Source organism: Bos javanicus, chromosome X (assembly GCF_032452875.1).
Source record: "Bos javanicus breed banteng chromosome X, ARS-OSU_banteng_1.0, whole genome shotgun sequence".
Lineage (NCBI taxonomy): Eukaryota > Metazoa > Chordata > Mammalia > Artiodactyla > Bovidae > Bos > Bos javanicus.
In genome coordinates, this window is record NC_083897.1 from 79,099,108 (window position 1) to 79,114,850 (window position 15,743).

A 15,743-nucleotide genomic window follows, 5' to 3' on the forward strand; every position below is an offset into this window, starting at 1 on the left:
AAAAATAGAACTACCATATGACCCAGCAATTCCACTCCTGGGTATACATTTGAAAAAAAAAAAAGGGACTTTCCTGGTGGTGGGACTTCTCTGCTCGTCCAGTGGTTAAGGACTCTGTACTTTCAGTGTGTGGGGCATGGGTTCAATGCCTGGTTGGGGAAATAAGATCTCATCTGTTGTGTGGTGTGGACAAGAGATTAAAAAAAAATAAAATGAAATATGTGTGAAAAAAACAAAAACACTAATTTGAAAAGATACATGCACCTCAATGTTAATAGCTGCATTATTTACAATTTACAAGATATGGAAGCAACCTAAGTGTGTATCAACAGATGAATGGATAAAGAATATTGGTATATATGAAATGGAATATGATTCAGCCATAAAAGAATGAAATTTTGCCTCCTTTGGTGTTTTTGATGTTGCAATTTATCTCTTTTTCTATTGCATATTTATTAGAAAATAATTTACAGGTATAGCTACTTGTAATACTTCATCCCTCAACTTTATTAGTAATATTTAAATGGTTAACATACTACTATATTACAGTATTAAGTTATTCTGAATTTGACTATATACTTACCTTTACCAGTGTATTTTATATTTTATATATTTTCATGTTACTAATTAATGTACTTTTATTTCAGCTTCAAGAAACATTTTCCACATTCCTTATAAAGCAGGTCTGCTGCTGCCTGCCGCTTGCTGCCAAGTCGCTCCAGTCGTTTCCGACTCTGTTCGACCCCCCAGACAGCAGCCCACCAGGCTCGCCCATCCCTGGGATTCTCCAGGCAAGAACACGGGAGTGGGTTGCCATTTCCTTCTCCAATGCATGAAAGTGAAAAGTGAAGGTGAAGTCGCTCAGCCGTGTCCGACTCTTAGCGACCCCATGGACTGCAGCCTACCAGGCTCCTCCATCCATGTGATTTTCCAGGCAAGAGTACTGGAGTGGGGTGCCATTGCCTTCTCTGATAAAGCAGGTCTATTCAAGGTCTGATCATGAAATCCCTTAGTTTTGTTTTTCTGGAAATATCTATATCTATTCTTCATTTCTGAAGGACTACCTCACCAGATAAAAAAAATTTTTTTAGCCTTTTTTCTTCCTTTCAGCATTTTGAATATGTAATCCCATTGTCTCCTGGCCTGAGAAATCTGCTAATAGCCTTATGAGGGTTCCCATGTAAGTGATAAGCTTCTTTTCCTTTGATGATTTTAAGATTTTCCTTGTGTGTGATTTTTGACAGTTTTATTTTAATGTGTCTTGGAGAAGATCTTGAGTTGTATTTATTTGGAGACCTAGAAGTTCCATGAGGGCTTCCTTTGTGACTCAGATGGTAAATCTCTCCCAAAACTTCGGATGTTTTCAGCCATTATTTCCTTAAATAAGCTTTTTCTTCCCTTTTCCTTCTGGGATTACAATAATTTGCTCATTGCCTCTTTTGATTCTAGTGCATAGTTCAGCTTGGTTTTCTTTACTTTTTTTACATTTTTTTCTTTGTTCCTCTCTGGCTGGGTTATTTGAAGAGTCTGTCTGCTACTTTACAATTTTTTTTTCTTCTTATTGATCCATTCTGATATTGACACTCTCTTTATTGTATTTTTTCATTTCATTCACCGTATTTGTCACCTCCAGAAATTTCATTTGGTTCTTTTTCTTTAAATGATTTTTATCTCTTTGTTAAATTTCTTATTTTGTTTGTATGCTGCTTTCCTGATTTTGTTGAATTGTCTTTCTGTGTTTTCTTGTAGCTCGTTGAGTTTCCTTAAAATGGCTATTTAAATTCTTTATGAGATAAATTGACTATATGCTTTTTGAGTTGATTACTGGAAAAACCTTATGATCCTTTAGTGGTGTCTTGTTTCCTTGATTCTTTTTGTTCCTTGAAATCTTGCATTGCTATCTTTGCATTTAAAGTAGCAGTCACCTCCTCTAGCCTTAACTAACCTATGAATACAGCTGCTCTGTGCTTCTTGCTCCCTCTTCTGGTAGAATTCTTAAGCTTGTATGCCTTCTCTGAATTCTGCAATGCACCAGTCCAAGTTCTGGGACCCTCCCTTTTGTTTTCCCAAGGGTAGTGCTAAATGCCCAGACTGTGGTTTCTCCTTGGCATGCAGATTTGAGTGAGCTTTCTACACATGCTCACTGCTGCTGCTGCTGCTAAGTCGCTTCAGTCGTGGTCTGACTCTGTGTGACCCCATAGATGGCAGCCTACCAGGCTCCTCCGTCCTTGGGATTCTCCAGGCAAGAACGCTGGAGTGGGTTGCCATTTCCTTCTCCAAAGCATGAAAGTGAAAGTGAAGTCGCTCAGTCGTGTCTGACTCTTCACGACCCCATGGACTGCAGCCTTCCAGGCTCCTCCATCCATGGGAGTTTCCAGGCAAGAGTACTGGAGTGGGGTGCCATTGCCTTCTCCAACATGCTCACTAGCCATCTGCCAAAACTCACTCTTAGTGTCATTCAGAGTGCCCATAGGGGATCAGCCATGAGGTGAAGGGTGATGTGAGTGAGGCACTAAGATGTCCTTGGTGTATTTGGGTAGATTTGCATATGAGAAGTCTCAGGGGCTCATTGGTGGGCCTCCCAGTGGAGTCAATATTAGGATTCTGTTTCTTTGATGCTTTCCAAACACTGACTGCTGTTCATCTAGCTGCTCACTGCCCTGTAAAGTTGTCCAGCTCAAAGCTCAGGACTCCACATGGAGTGAGAGAGAAACTGATATCTTTGGTAGTGTCTTGGACAACTAGAGAAGTCAGGCACTCACACACTCTCACTTTTCATTGCAGGAGAAATCATGATTCAATAAGGATTCTCTTGACATTGAGCACTGGTAAAGTAAAGATGTTCCTCATCCTTTGCAATGCATATAATCTGTGACTTTCTTCTCTGAAAGTGTGCTGGGAATTCTCCACTGGACTCCTGGACTTCCACAAAGAATCTCTCATTTGTGGGTGATTATTTGTTTGTTCATTCTCCAGGGGCTCCCAGACCATAGCCTAGAGAGTCTGGAATTGGTTCATGGTGCATTTCAGAGTCCACAGCTGGGCTCAATGACTGAGTGGCTATTATCTGAAATACAGGTGAATAATATTCTTCCTGAGCCCCTAGGAAACAGGTGCTAGATCCCGCTGTTCCTACAAAGGTACTTTTGCACATAGATGGATACAAAATTGCTGTTGCTAAGGGAGGTATATGAGTTTTTGTTGCTGTTCAGTAGCTAAGTTATATCTGACTCTTTGCCACCCCATGAACTGCAGCACCTCTGGCACCTCTGTCTTTCACTATCTCCCAGAGTTTGCTCAAATTCATGTCTATTGAGTCAGTGATGCTATCTAACCATCTCATCCTCTGCTATGACCTTCTCCTTTTGCCTTCAGTTTTCCCCAGCATCAGGGAAGTAGAGGTAGATGTTTTCCTGGAATTCCCTTGATTTCTTCATGATCCAACAAATGCTGGCAATTTGATCTCTGGTTCCTCTACCTTTTCTAAACCCAGTATGTATATTTGGAAGTTCTTGGTTCACATACTGCTGAAGTCTAGCTTGAAGGATTTTGAGCATAACCTGGCTAGCATGTGAAATGAAGGCCATTGTATAGTAGTTAAAACATTCTTTGGCATTGGAAGGAAAACTGACCCTTTCCAGTTCTGTGACCACTGGTGAGTTTTCCAAATTTGCTGACATTGAGTGCAGTACTTTAACAGCATCGTCTTTTAGGATTTGAAATAGTTCAGCTGTAATTCCACTACCTTCACTAGCTTTGTTTGTATGTAGTAATGTATAAACCTCATACCCGCCAGAGAGTCTTGGAGGACATAAAAAAAACCTTGTATGCACCAGGACCCAGGGGAAAGGAGCACTGACCCCACAAGAGACTGAATCAGACCTGTCTGTGTTTGAGGGCCCCCTGTGGAGGCGTGGGTCAGCAGTGGCCTGCTGTGGGGATAGGGACACTGGCAGCAACAGTCTTGGGAGGCATGGTGTGTTGGCATAAGGCCTCTTGGAGGAGGTCACCATTAGCCCTACCATAAAGTGTACTATATGGCAGCCCTACCATAGAGACTGCAGACTGCAGAATTGGGCTCACTCAGGCCAAACTACAGGGTGGGAGGACAGCCCCACCCATTAGCAGAAAATTGGATTAAAGATTTACTGAGCAAGGCCCTGCCCACCAAAGCAAGACCCAGTTTTCCCCACAGCCAATCCCTCCCATCAGGAAGCTTGCACAAGCTTCTTATCCTCATCCATCAGAGGGCAGAAAGAAGAAGCAAGAACTGCAATCCTATGACCTTCAGAACAAAAACCACAATCACAGAAAACTAACCAAAATGATCACATGGATCACAGCTTTGTCTAACTCAATGAAACTATGAGCCATGACATGCAGGGCCACCCAAGATTGACAAGTCATGGTGGAGAGTTCTGACAAAACATGGTCCACTGGAGAAGGGAATGGCAAATTACTTCAGTATTCTTGCTTTGAAAACCCCATGAACAGTATGAAAAGGCAGTAATATATGACACCAGAAGATGAGCCCCCTAGGTATGCTACTGGGGAAGAGCAGAGAAATAGCTCCAGAAAGAATGAAGAGGCTGAGTAAAAGTAGAAATAATGCCCAGGTGTGGATGTGTCTGGCGATGAAGGTGAAGTCTGATGCTGTAAAGAACGATAATACATAGGAACCTGGAATCGAGGTAAATTAGATGTGGTCAAACAAGATGGCAAGAGTGAACATCAACATTTTAGGAATCATTGAACTAAAATGGATGGGAATGGATGAATTTAATTCACATGACATTATATCTACTATGGTGGGCAAGAATCCCTTAGAAGGAATGGAGTAGCCCTCATAGTCAACAAGAGTCCAAAATACAGGACTTGGGTGTAACCTTAAAAATGACAGAATAATCTCAGTCCATCTCCAAGGCAAACCATTAACATCACAGTAATCCAAGTCTGTGCTCCAATCACTAATGCCAAAGAAGATGAAGTCAAATTGTTCTATGAAGGCCTACAAAATCTTCTAGAACTAACACCAAAAAATACACCCTTTTCATCATAGGGAATTAGAATGCAAAGTATTCCAAAGTCAAGAGATACCTGGAATAACAAGGCAAGTTTGGCCTTGGAGTACAAAATGAAGCAAGGTGAAAGCTAACAGAGCTTTGCCGAGAGAATGCACTGGTCATAGTAAACACCCTGTTCCAACAACACAAGAGATGACTCTGCACATGGACATCCCCAGATGGTCAGTTCTGAAATCAGATTGATTATATTCTTTTCAGCCAAAGATGGAAAAGTTTTATACAGCCAGCAAAAACAAGACCCGGTGCTCACTGTGGCTCAGATTATGGACTCCTTATTGCAAAATTCAGACTTAAATTGAAAAAAGTAGGGAAAACCATAAGGACATTCAGATATGACCTAAATCAATTGCCTTATGATTATACAGTAGAAATGACAAATAGATTCTAGGGATTAGATCTGGTAGACAGAGTTCCATAAGAACTATGGAGGGAGGTTTGTAACATTGTACAGCAGGTAGTGACCAAAACTATTCTGAAGAAAAAGAAATGCAAGAAGGCAAAATGGTTGTCTGGGGAGGCCTTACAGATAGCTGAGAAGAGAAGAGAAGCAAAAAGCAAAGGAGAAAGGGAAAGATATACCAATCTGAATGCAGAGTTCCAAAGAATAGCAAGGAAAGATAAGAAAGGCTTCTTAAGTGAACCATGAAAGAAATAGAGGAAAACAAAGAATGGGAAAGACTAGAGATTCCTTCAAGAAATTTAGGAGATACTAAGGGAACATTTCATGAAAAGAAGCACACAATAAAGGACAGAAAGAGTAAGGACCTAACAGAAGCAGAAGATATTAAGAAGAGGTGGCAAGAATACACAGAAGAACTATACAAAAAAGATCTTGATGACCCAGATATTAACGATGGTGTGATCACTCACCTAGAGCCAGACATTCTGGAATGTGAAGTCAAGTGGGCCTTAGGAAGCATCACTACAAACAAAGCTAGTGGAGGTGATGGAATTGCATCTGAGCTATTTCAAATCCTAAAAGATGAAGCTGTTAAAGTGCTGACCTCAATATGCCAGCAAATTTGGAAAACTCAGCAGTGGCCACAGGACTGGAAAAAGTCAGTTTTCATTCCAATCCCAAAGAAAGGCATTGCCAAAGAATGTTCCAACTACCATGCAGTTGTGCTCATTTCACATGCTAGCATGGTAATGCTCAGAATTCTTTAAGGTAGGCTTCAGCAGTATATGAACCAAGAACTTCCAGATGGATTTAGAAAAGGTAGAGGAACCAGTGATCAAATTGCCAACATCCATTGGATCATAGAAAAAGCAAGAGGATTCCAGAAAAATATCTACTTCTGCTTCATTGACTATGCTAAAGCCTTTGACTTTGTGGACCACAACAAACTGTGGGAAATTCGTAAAGAGATGGGACTACCAGACCACCTTACCTGCCTCCTGAGAAACCTGTATACAGGTCAAGAAGCAACAGTTAGAACCAGACATGGAACAACAGACTGGTTCCAAATAGGAAAAGGAGTACATCAAGGCTGCATATTGTCACCCTGCTTATTTAACTTCTATGCATGATATATCATGCAAAATGCCAGGCTGAGTACATTACAAGTTGGAATCAAGATTGTCAGGAGAAATATCAAGAACCTTAGACATGCAGATAAAACAAAGAGGAACTAAAGATCCTCTTGATGAAAGGTGAAAGAGGAGAGTGAAAAAGCTGGCTTAAAACTCAATATTCAAAAAACTAAGATCATGGCATCTGGTCCTCTCGCTTCATGACAAATGGATGGGGAAAAATGGAAACAGTGGCTGACTTTATTTTTCTGGGCTCCAAAATCACTGCGGATGGTGACTGCAGCCATGAAATTAAAGGATGCTTGGTCTTTGGAAGAAAAGTGATATCAAACCTAGACAGCGTATTAAAATGCAGAGACATTACTTTGCAGACAAATGTCCATATAGTCATAAGTACGGCTTTTCCAGTAGTCATGTACAGATGTGAGAGTGGACCATGAAGAAGGCTGAGCACTGAAGAATTGATGTTTTTAAATGTGGTGCTGGTATAGACTCTTGAGAGTCCTGTGGACTGCAAGGAGATTAAACCAGTCAATCCTAAAGGAAATCAACCCTGAATATTCATTGAAAGGACTGACGCTGAAGCTGAAGCTCCAATACTTTGGCCACCTGATGTGAAGAGCTGACTCATTTGAAAAGACCCTGATTCTGGGAAAGACTGAGGGCAGGTGAAGAATGGGGTGACAGAGGATGAGATAGTTTGATGGCATCACCAGTTCAATGGATATGAGTTTGAGCAAACTCTGGGTGATAGTGAAGGACAGGGAAGCCTGGTGTGCTGCAGTCCATGAGGTTGCAAAGTGTTGGACATAGCAACTGAACAACAAAAATGTATATAGGTGAAGGACATCTTTTCTCCTTCCAGTTTTATTGAGATATAACTGGCATATAACTGTATAAGTTGTACAGCATAATGTTTTGACATATATATCATGAAATGATTATCACAATAACTCTTGGAAATATCTATCATCTGATTTAGATGCAAAATTAAGAAATAAAAAAATTTCCTTATGATGGAAACTCAGAATTTACTCTTAGCAACTTTCATATATAACATACAACAATGATAAATTATATTTATCATTTTGCACATTACATCTGTAGTACTTATTTTCTTAAAACTGGAATTTGATACTTTTGAATGCCTTTATCCAATTCTCCCTCTCTCCACTCTCCTACTTTGGTAACCACAAAGCTGATCTCTTTTCTTATGAGTTCATTTGTTTTTGAATTATAATTGACCTATGTTAGTTCCTGTTACACAACATAATGTTTTGTTGTTTTTGTACATTTCAAAATGATCACATTTAATTTAGTTATGATATATCACCATACAGAGATATTACATAGCTATTGACTATATTCTCCATGCCCTCACAATGGTATGTGACCACCAGGAAGACCATAGTGTAAAGAATATAGTCTGATGCCTCTGAACTATGGTGCTGGAGAAGACTCCTGAGAGCCCCTTGGACAGCAAGGAGATCAAACCAGTGGTCATGTATGGATGTGAGAATTGGACTATAAAGAAAGCTGAGCACCAAAGAATTGATGCTTTTGAACTGTGGTGTTGGAGAAGACTCTTGAGAGTCCCTTGGACTGCAAGGAGATCCAACCAGTCCATCCTAAAGGAGATCAGTCCTGGGTGTTCATTGGAAGGACTGATGTTGAAGCTGAAACTCCAGTACTTTGGCCACCTGATGCGAAGAAATGACTCATTGGAAAAGACCCTGATGCTGGGAAAGATTGGGGGCAGGAGAAGGGGATGACAGAGGATGAAATGGTTGGATGGCATCATCAACTCGATGGACTTTTTAATATGCTGTCTAGGTTGGTCATAACTTTCTTTCTAAGGAGCAAGGGTCTTTTAATTTCATGGCTGCAATCACCATCTGCAGTGATTTTGGAGCCCCCAAAAATAAAGTCTGACACTGTTTCCACTGTTTCCCCATCTATCTGCCATGAAGTGATGGGACTGGATGCCATGATCTTAGTTTTCTGAATGTTGAGCTTTAAGCCAACTTGTTCACTCTCCTCTTTCACTTTCATCAAGAGGCTCTTTAGTTCCTCTTCACTTTCTGCCATAAGGGTGGTGTCATCTACATATCTGAGGTTATTGATATTTCTCCCGGCAATCTTGATTCCAGCTTGTGTTTCTTCCAGTCCAGCGTTTCTCATGATGTACTCTGCATATAAGTTAAATAAGCAGGGTGACAATATACAGCCTTGACGTCCTCCTTTTCCTATTTGGAACCAGTCTGTTGTTCCACGTCCAGTTCTAACTGTTGCTTCTTGACCTGCATACAGATCAAAGGCTTTGGCATAGTCAATAAAGCAGAAATAGATGTTTTTCTGGAACTCTCTTCCTTTTTCGATGATCCAGCAGATGTTGGCAATTTGATCTCTGGTTCCTCTGCCTTTTCTAAAACCAGCTTGAACATCAGGAAATTCACGGTTCACATATTGCTGAAGCCTGGCTTGGAGAATTTTGAAAATTACTTTACTAGCGTGTGAGATGAGTGCAATTGTGCAGTAGTTTGAGCATTCTTTGGCATTGCCTTTCTTTGGGATTGGAATGAAAACTGACCTTTTCCAGTCCTGTGGCCACTGCTGAGTTTTCCAAATTTGCTGGCATATTGAGTGCAGCACTTTCACAGCATCATCTTTCAGGATTTGGAGTAGCTCAACTGGAATTCCATCACCTCCACTAACTTTGTTCGTAGTGATACTTCCTAAGGCCCACTTGTTCACATTCCAGGATGCCTGGCTCTAGGTGAGTGATCACATCATCGTGATTATCTGGGTTGTGAAGATAACTTTTGTATAGTTCTTCTGTGTATTCTTGCCACCTCTTCTTAATATCTTCTGCTTCTGTTAGGCCCATAACATTTCTGTCCTTTATCAAGCCCATCTTTGCATGAAATGTTCCCTTGGTATCTCTAATTTTCTTAAAGAGATCTCTAGTCTTTCCCATTCTTTTTTTTTCCTATTTCTTTGCACTGATTGCTGAGGAAGGCTTTCTTATCTCTCCTTGCTATTTTTTGGAACTCTGCATTCAAATGGGTATATCTTTCCTTTTCTCCTTTGCTTTTCACTTCCCATCTTTTCGCAGCTATTTGTAAGGCCTCCTCAGACAGCCATTTTGCTTTTTTGCATTTCTTTTTCTTGGGGATGATCTTGATTTCTGTGTCCTGTACAATGTCACGAACCTTCATGCATAGTTCATCAGGCACTCTGTCTATCAGATCTAGTCCCTTAAATCTATTTCTCATTTCCCCTGTATAGTCATAAGGGATTTGATTTAGGTCATACCTGAATGGTCTAGTGGTTTTCTTCAGTTTCTTCAATTTCAGTGTGAATTTGGCAATAAGGAGTTCATGGTCTGAGCCACAGTCAGCTTCTGGTCTTGTTTTTGTTGACTGTAGAGAGCTTGTCCATCTTTGGCTGCAAAGAATAGAATCAATCTGATTTCAGTGTTGACCATCTGGTGATGTCCATGTGTAGAGTCTTCTCTTGTGTTCTTGGAAGATGGTATTTGCTATGACCAGTGCATTCTCTTGGCAGAACTCTATTAGCCTTTGCTCTGCTTCATTTTGTACTCCAAGGCCAAATTTGCCTGTTACTCCAGGTGTTTCTTGACTTTCTACTTTTGCATTCCAGTCCCCTATAATGAAAAGGACATCTTTTTTGGGTGTTAGTTCTAGAAGGTCTTATAGGTCTTCATAGAACTGTTCAACTTCAGCTTCTTTGGCATTACTGGTTGGGGCATAGACTTGAATTACCGTGATATTGAATGGTTTGCCTTGGAAATGAACAGAGATCATTCTGTTGTTTTTGAGATTACATTCAAGTACTGCATTTTGGACTCTTTTGTTGACTATGATGGCTATTCCACTTCTTCTAAGGGATTCCTGCCAACAGTAGTAGATATAATGGTCATCTGAATTAAATTCACCCATTCCAGTCCATCTTAGTCTTGCTTAGAGCAATTTAATATAGAGAAAGGAGTGACAGCAAATGGGATTAGAAAGCATTTTCAAAGTGTATTATGTATCCACTATTTGCAAAGTATATAAGTAAATTGTAGAAAAGCTTTCATGGACTCAAGGACCTCTAGCACACTCTATAGCTGGCAGTCCTTCTCATTTCCAGGAAATCTGTATATTTTGATTGGCCCATGCTGATCCAACTGCTTATCAATCTTCCTTACTTAATGGTTACTATGTTTCCAATCCTGTCCTAGGAAACCCTACAGGGAGATAAGAGGAACATAAAAGTTGTTTTTATCCTCTTTATGACATCATGTTTTTAACTGTGGGTACAATATTATTGAGAGAGTCATTTCCTAGGCAGGTTGATAGGGAGTCTAGGGGTCCCCAAGGAAAGAGGGGTCTGGAATTCTCAAGGAGGAAGAAAGGACAAAGTTTTTTTCTTTCTCCACATTCCTTAGGATTATATAACAATAATGTATCCTGCCTAAGGACAGTCTCTGGATTAAACCTTCTGTTATCTTAAAATGTAAATTATGGGAGTAGACCTGGTCTTTACAAGGATGTATCCTGCCTGAGGACAGTGTTATCTTAAAATGTAAATTATGGTCTGATGAGGTCTTTACAACCTCCAGACATTCTTTGGATTATATAACTTCATTGTTAACACTAGCAAGCGGGTACTCTTTCTGCCTCCTTCTGATGCCTATGTCAGAAACTTTCTCTATCTCCTTTATACTTTAATAAAACTTTATTACACAAAAGCTCTGAGCGATCAAGCCTGTCTCTGGCCCCGGATTGAATTCCTCTCCTCCGGGGGCCAAGAATCCCGGTGTCTTTGTGTGATTCAACAACAACCTTTCAATTGTGGTATTTCTATTTTCCATACCAAAAATTAGGATTTGTGGTCTGATAAGTATACATGTCCCTATGGAGACATTGTTCTCCATAGGAGAACAACTGTAAAAAACTGTAGTATAATTAAAAAAAAAAAAATCAGGATGTTTTGGGGAGAAGTGAGATAGAGCTTGGGGGTTAAGAGATACAAACTACTATGTATAAAATAAATAAGCAACAAGCATATATTGTACAGCACAGGAAAATCTAGCCATTATTTTATAATAATTTTCAGTGGAGTACAATTTATTAAAATATTGAATCACTATGTTGTGCACCTGAAACTAATACATTATAAATCAACTATACTTCAATAAAAAAATCTGTGTCACCATCCAATATACATTTATCAATATTTACTTCATTTTTCATTTTATTTTTTATATTTTACTTTTAAATTTACCTGAGTTTTGCTGTGTTAAGTAATGTATAAGAAACATATGTATTATAATTCTCCCAAAAGTTTAACTACTTTTCTCATTATCATTATTATATCTTTCTCCTGTTACTATTGATTAAAATTCTACCTACATTCCATGATAAACATGTGTATTTCCTCCCCCAGAAAAAAGATGTTTTTTAAAAAAATAATAGGGAATACAGATACATGCATAAATAGAATATATTATACACGATTGCTAATTAAGTGTCAAAGGAGTGGGACAGACAGAGTGCTACAAGGAAGACTTCTTTTATATGGAGTGGTCAATAAAATCTTCACCAAAGAGTTAAGATATATAGGTTTGGGGAAAAGAGGGGGAAATCATTCTAAACATAAACATAGTGTTTATCAGAATATTGCTCCATATTGGAGGGAATCCCGTATTGGGAAAGTGTTAATATCACAACTTAAAAGGTTTATGGTGTGGCCTAAGTAATGAATCCAAGTCTACATAGCTCAGTATTCTAATCTGACTTTGTGTTACATTGAGCAACAAATTAACTTTCTTTGAGCCTCATTTATCCATATTAGGAGAAATACCTCAGGGGTGGTTACTAGATGGCATGAAAGCAAACCACCAGATAATGCAGGTGATATAAAAATGCCAGAAATATATAAACTTGTACAGAAGTGTACCAACTTACAGATATCTACAACTCCTATAGATGCAACCAAATGCTAGATCCTGTCAGACTGTACTCTGCTAAGGTCAGGTAAGCTTTGTCCTTCATTTGGCTTCTGGCTGAGTCCCCAAGGAGTTATCTTTGTGTTTATAGAGATCTGTTTTCTTCTGTGGAATTGACAGCTGTTTAGTGGGTCACTTAAGATGCCAGGTTCAATCAAGAGAGAGCCAGGAGATTCTTCAAATTCATAGAATACAGTAGTGAATTTATTCAAATGAATAATTTTAACAAATGAAAGTTTCACATAAAGAACTTGGAAAGATGTATACGGTGGTCTTACAATGTATACAATAATATTGGGATAAAACTTTAGAACTGGAAAAAACATTATGAAAACTTGAAGTCTCTCTGTCTCTCTTTTTGGGGCATGTGGAATCTTAGTTCTCCTACCATGGATCACAGCTGTGTCCCCTGCAGTGGAAGCATGGAGGCTTAACCACTGGACCACCAGGGAAACCCCAAAGTCTCTTATTTGACAGTAGAAAAACTGAAGCCCAGGTTGTCTTTCTCACAGTTAGTAAATGGAAAAGGCAGGACTAGAATCCTGGCCTTAAAAAATATATTTGGACCAGTGTTCTCTCTATCATACTGTACAGTCACCCACAAACCATGTAAGAATGTCTAAAATTTATTAATTAAGTTTTTGCTTTATGTCAGACTATGGGTTAAGCACTTACATGTACTGTCTCACTGAATTCTTACAAGAATACTGAGAATCGGGTACTATTAATATGGTAATATTAATGAGGAAACTGAGGTTTTTAGAGGTTAAATGAATTAAACTCTAGATTAAAGAGCTACTAAGTAACTGGAAATGTAAGCTAGTATGTTACTGTGACATAGGGGACTGGAATGCAAAAGTAGGAAGTCAAGAGCTACTTGAGTAACAGGCAAGTTTGGCCTTGGAGTACAAAATGAAGCAGGACAAAGGCTGACAGAGTTTTGCCAAGAGAACATACTGGTCATAGCAAACACCCTCTTCCAACAACACAAGAGATGCTCACGGACATCACCAGATGGTCAATACTGAAATCAGATTGTTTATATTCTTTGTAGCCAAAGGTGGAAAAGCTCAATACATTCAGCAAAAACAAGACTGGAACTGACTGTGGCTCAGTTCATGAACTCCTTACCGCAAAATTCAGACTTAAATTGAAGAAAGTAGGGAAAACCACTAGACCATTCAGGTACGACCTAATCAAATCCCTCAGGTACGACCTAAATCAAATCCCTTATGATTATCCACTGAAAGTGACAAATAGATTCAAAGGATTAGATCTGATCAGATCAGATCAGTCGCTCAGTCGTGTCCGACTCTTTGCGACCCCATGAATCGCAGCATGCCAGGCCTCCCTGTCCATCACCAACTCCCGGAGTTCACTCAGACTTACGTTCATCGAGTCAGTGATGCCATCCAGCCATCTCATCCTCTGTCGTCCCCTTCTCCTCCTGCCCCCAACCCAGCATCAGAGTCTTTTCCAATGAGTCAACTCTTTGCATGAGGTGGCCAAAGGACTGGAGTTTCAGCTTTAGCATCAGTCCTTCCAAAGAAATCCCAGGGCTGATCTCCTTCAGAATGGACTGGTTGGATCTCCTTGCAGTCCAAGGGACTCTCAAGAGTCTTCTTCAACACCACAGTTTAAAAGCATCAATTCTTTGGCACTCAGCCTTCTTCACAGTCCAACTCTCACATCCATACATGACCACAGGAAAAACCATAGCCTTGACTAGACAGATCTTTGGTGGCAAAGTAATGTCTCTGCTTTTGAATATGCTATCTAGGTTGGTCATAACTGTCCTTCCAAGGAGTAAGCATCTTTTAATTTCATGGCTGCAGTCACCATCTGCAGTGATTTTGGAGCCCCCAAAAATAAAGTCTGACACTGTTTCCACTGTTTCCCCATCTATTTGCCATGAAGTGATGGGACCAGATGCCATGATCTTCGTTTTCTGAATGTTGAGCTTTAAGCCAACTTTTTCACTCTCCACTTTCACTTTCATCAAGAGGCTTTTTAGTTCCTCTTCACTTTCTGCCATAAGGGTGGTGTCATCTGCATATCTGAGGTTATTGATATTTCTCCTGGCAATCTTGATTCCAGCTTGTGTTTCTTCAAGAACTTAGATCTGATAGAGTTCCATAAATCCATGGACGGAGAGAGGTAGTCCTAAGATGGCAGAGGAATAGGATGGGGAAACCACTTTCTCACCCACAAATTCACTGAACGATCATTTGAATGCTGAACAAGTACCACAAAACAACTTCTGAACGCTGGTAGAGAGCACCAGGCACCCAGAAAGGCAGCCTTCAAAAGGAGGTAGGACAAAAATATAAAAGATAAAAAGAGAGACAAAAGAGTTAGGGATGGAGACCCATCCCAGGGAGGGAGTCATAAAAGAGGAGAAGTTTCCAAACACTAGGAAACCCTCTCACTGGCGGGTCTGTGGGGAGTTTTGGAATCTCTGAGGGCAACATAACTGGGAGCAAAAAATAAATAAATAAAACCCACAGATTTCACATCTAATTGCAACTCCCAGCACAGAAGTAGCCCAGATGCTTGCGTCCACCACCAGCAAGCAGAGGCTGAACAGGGAGGCATGGGCTGCATCGCTTAGGGTAAGGACTGGGCCTGAATGCCCTGAAGGCAATCTGAGAGAGCTAACGTGAGATAGCAATGCAAAACATGGGCTAGCCAGAGAGAGGGGAAAAAAAATAAAAGAAAGAAAGAGGAGAGACAGAGAACTTCCCCACGAAAAGCACTAAGCTAAGGCACTGCCAGGCCCACTCACTGAACAAAGGACTGAGCAAATACCAGAGGAGAGCTAGCCTGCAGCGGACCGGCCCATCCCCCACCAGAGGCAGGGAGGCAGGCAGGTGACAGACAGAGCCAGAAGGCAAGGGGCAAACTCGGCCCCAGAGATGCCATCCTCTACCAAACTGCGAGCAGGCTCACAGTTGCTAACCAAGTCTTCCTGAGATAGTGGATGGTTGACACCTGCCACGGGGGTCGCAGCCAGAGATCAGCTCCCCAGAGGAGACACATGGCACACCTGAGATGGTGCTCCCGCTGCACACCCGGGACACTGAGCAGCTGGGGCAAGGGAGGTGATAAGA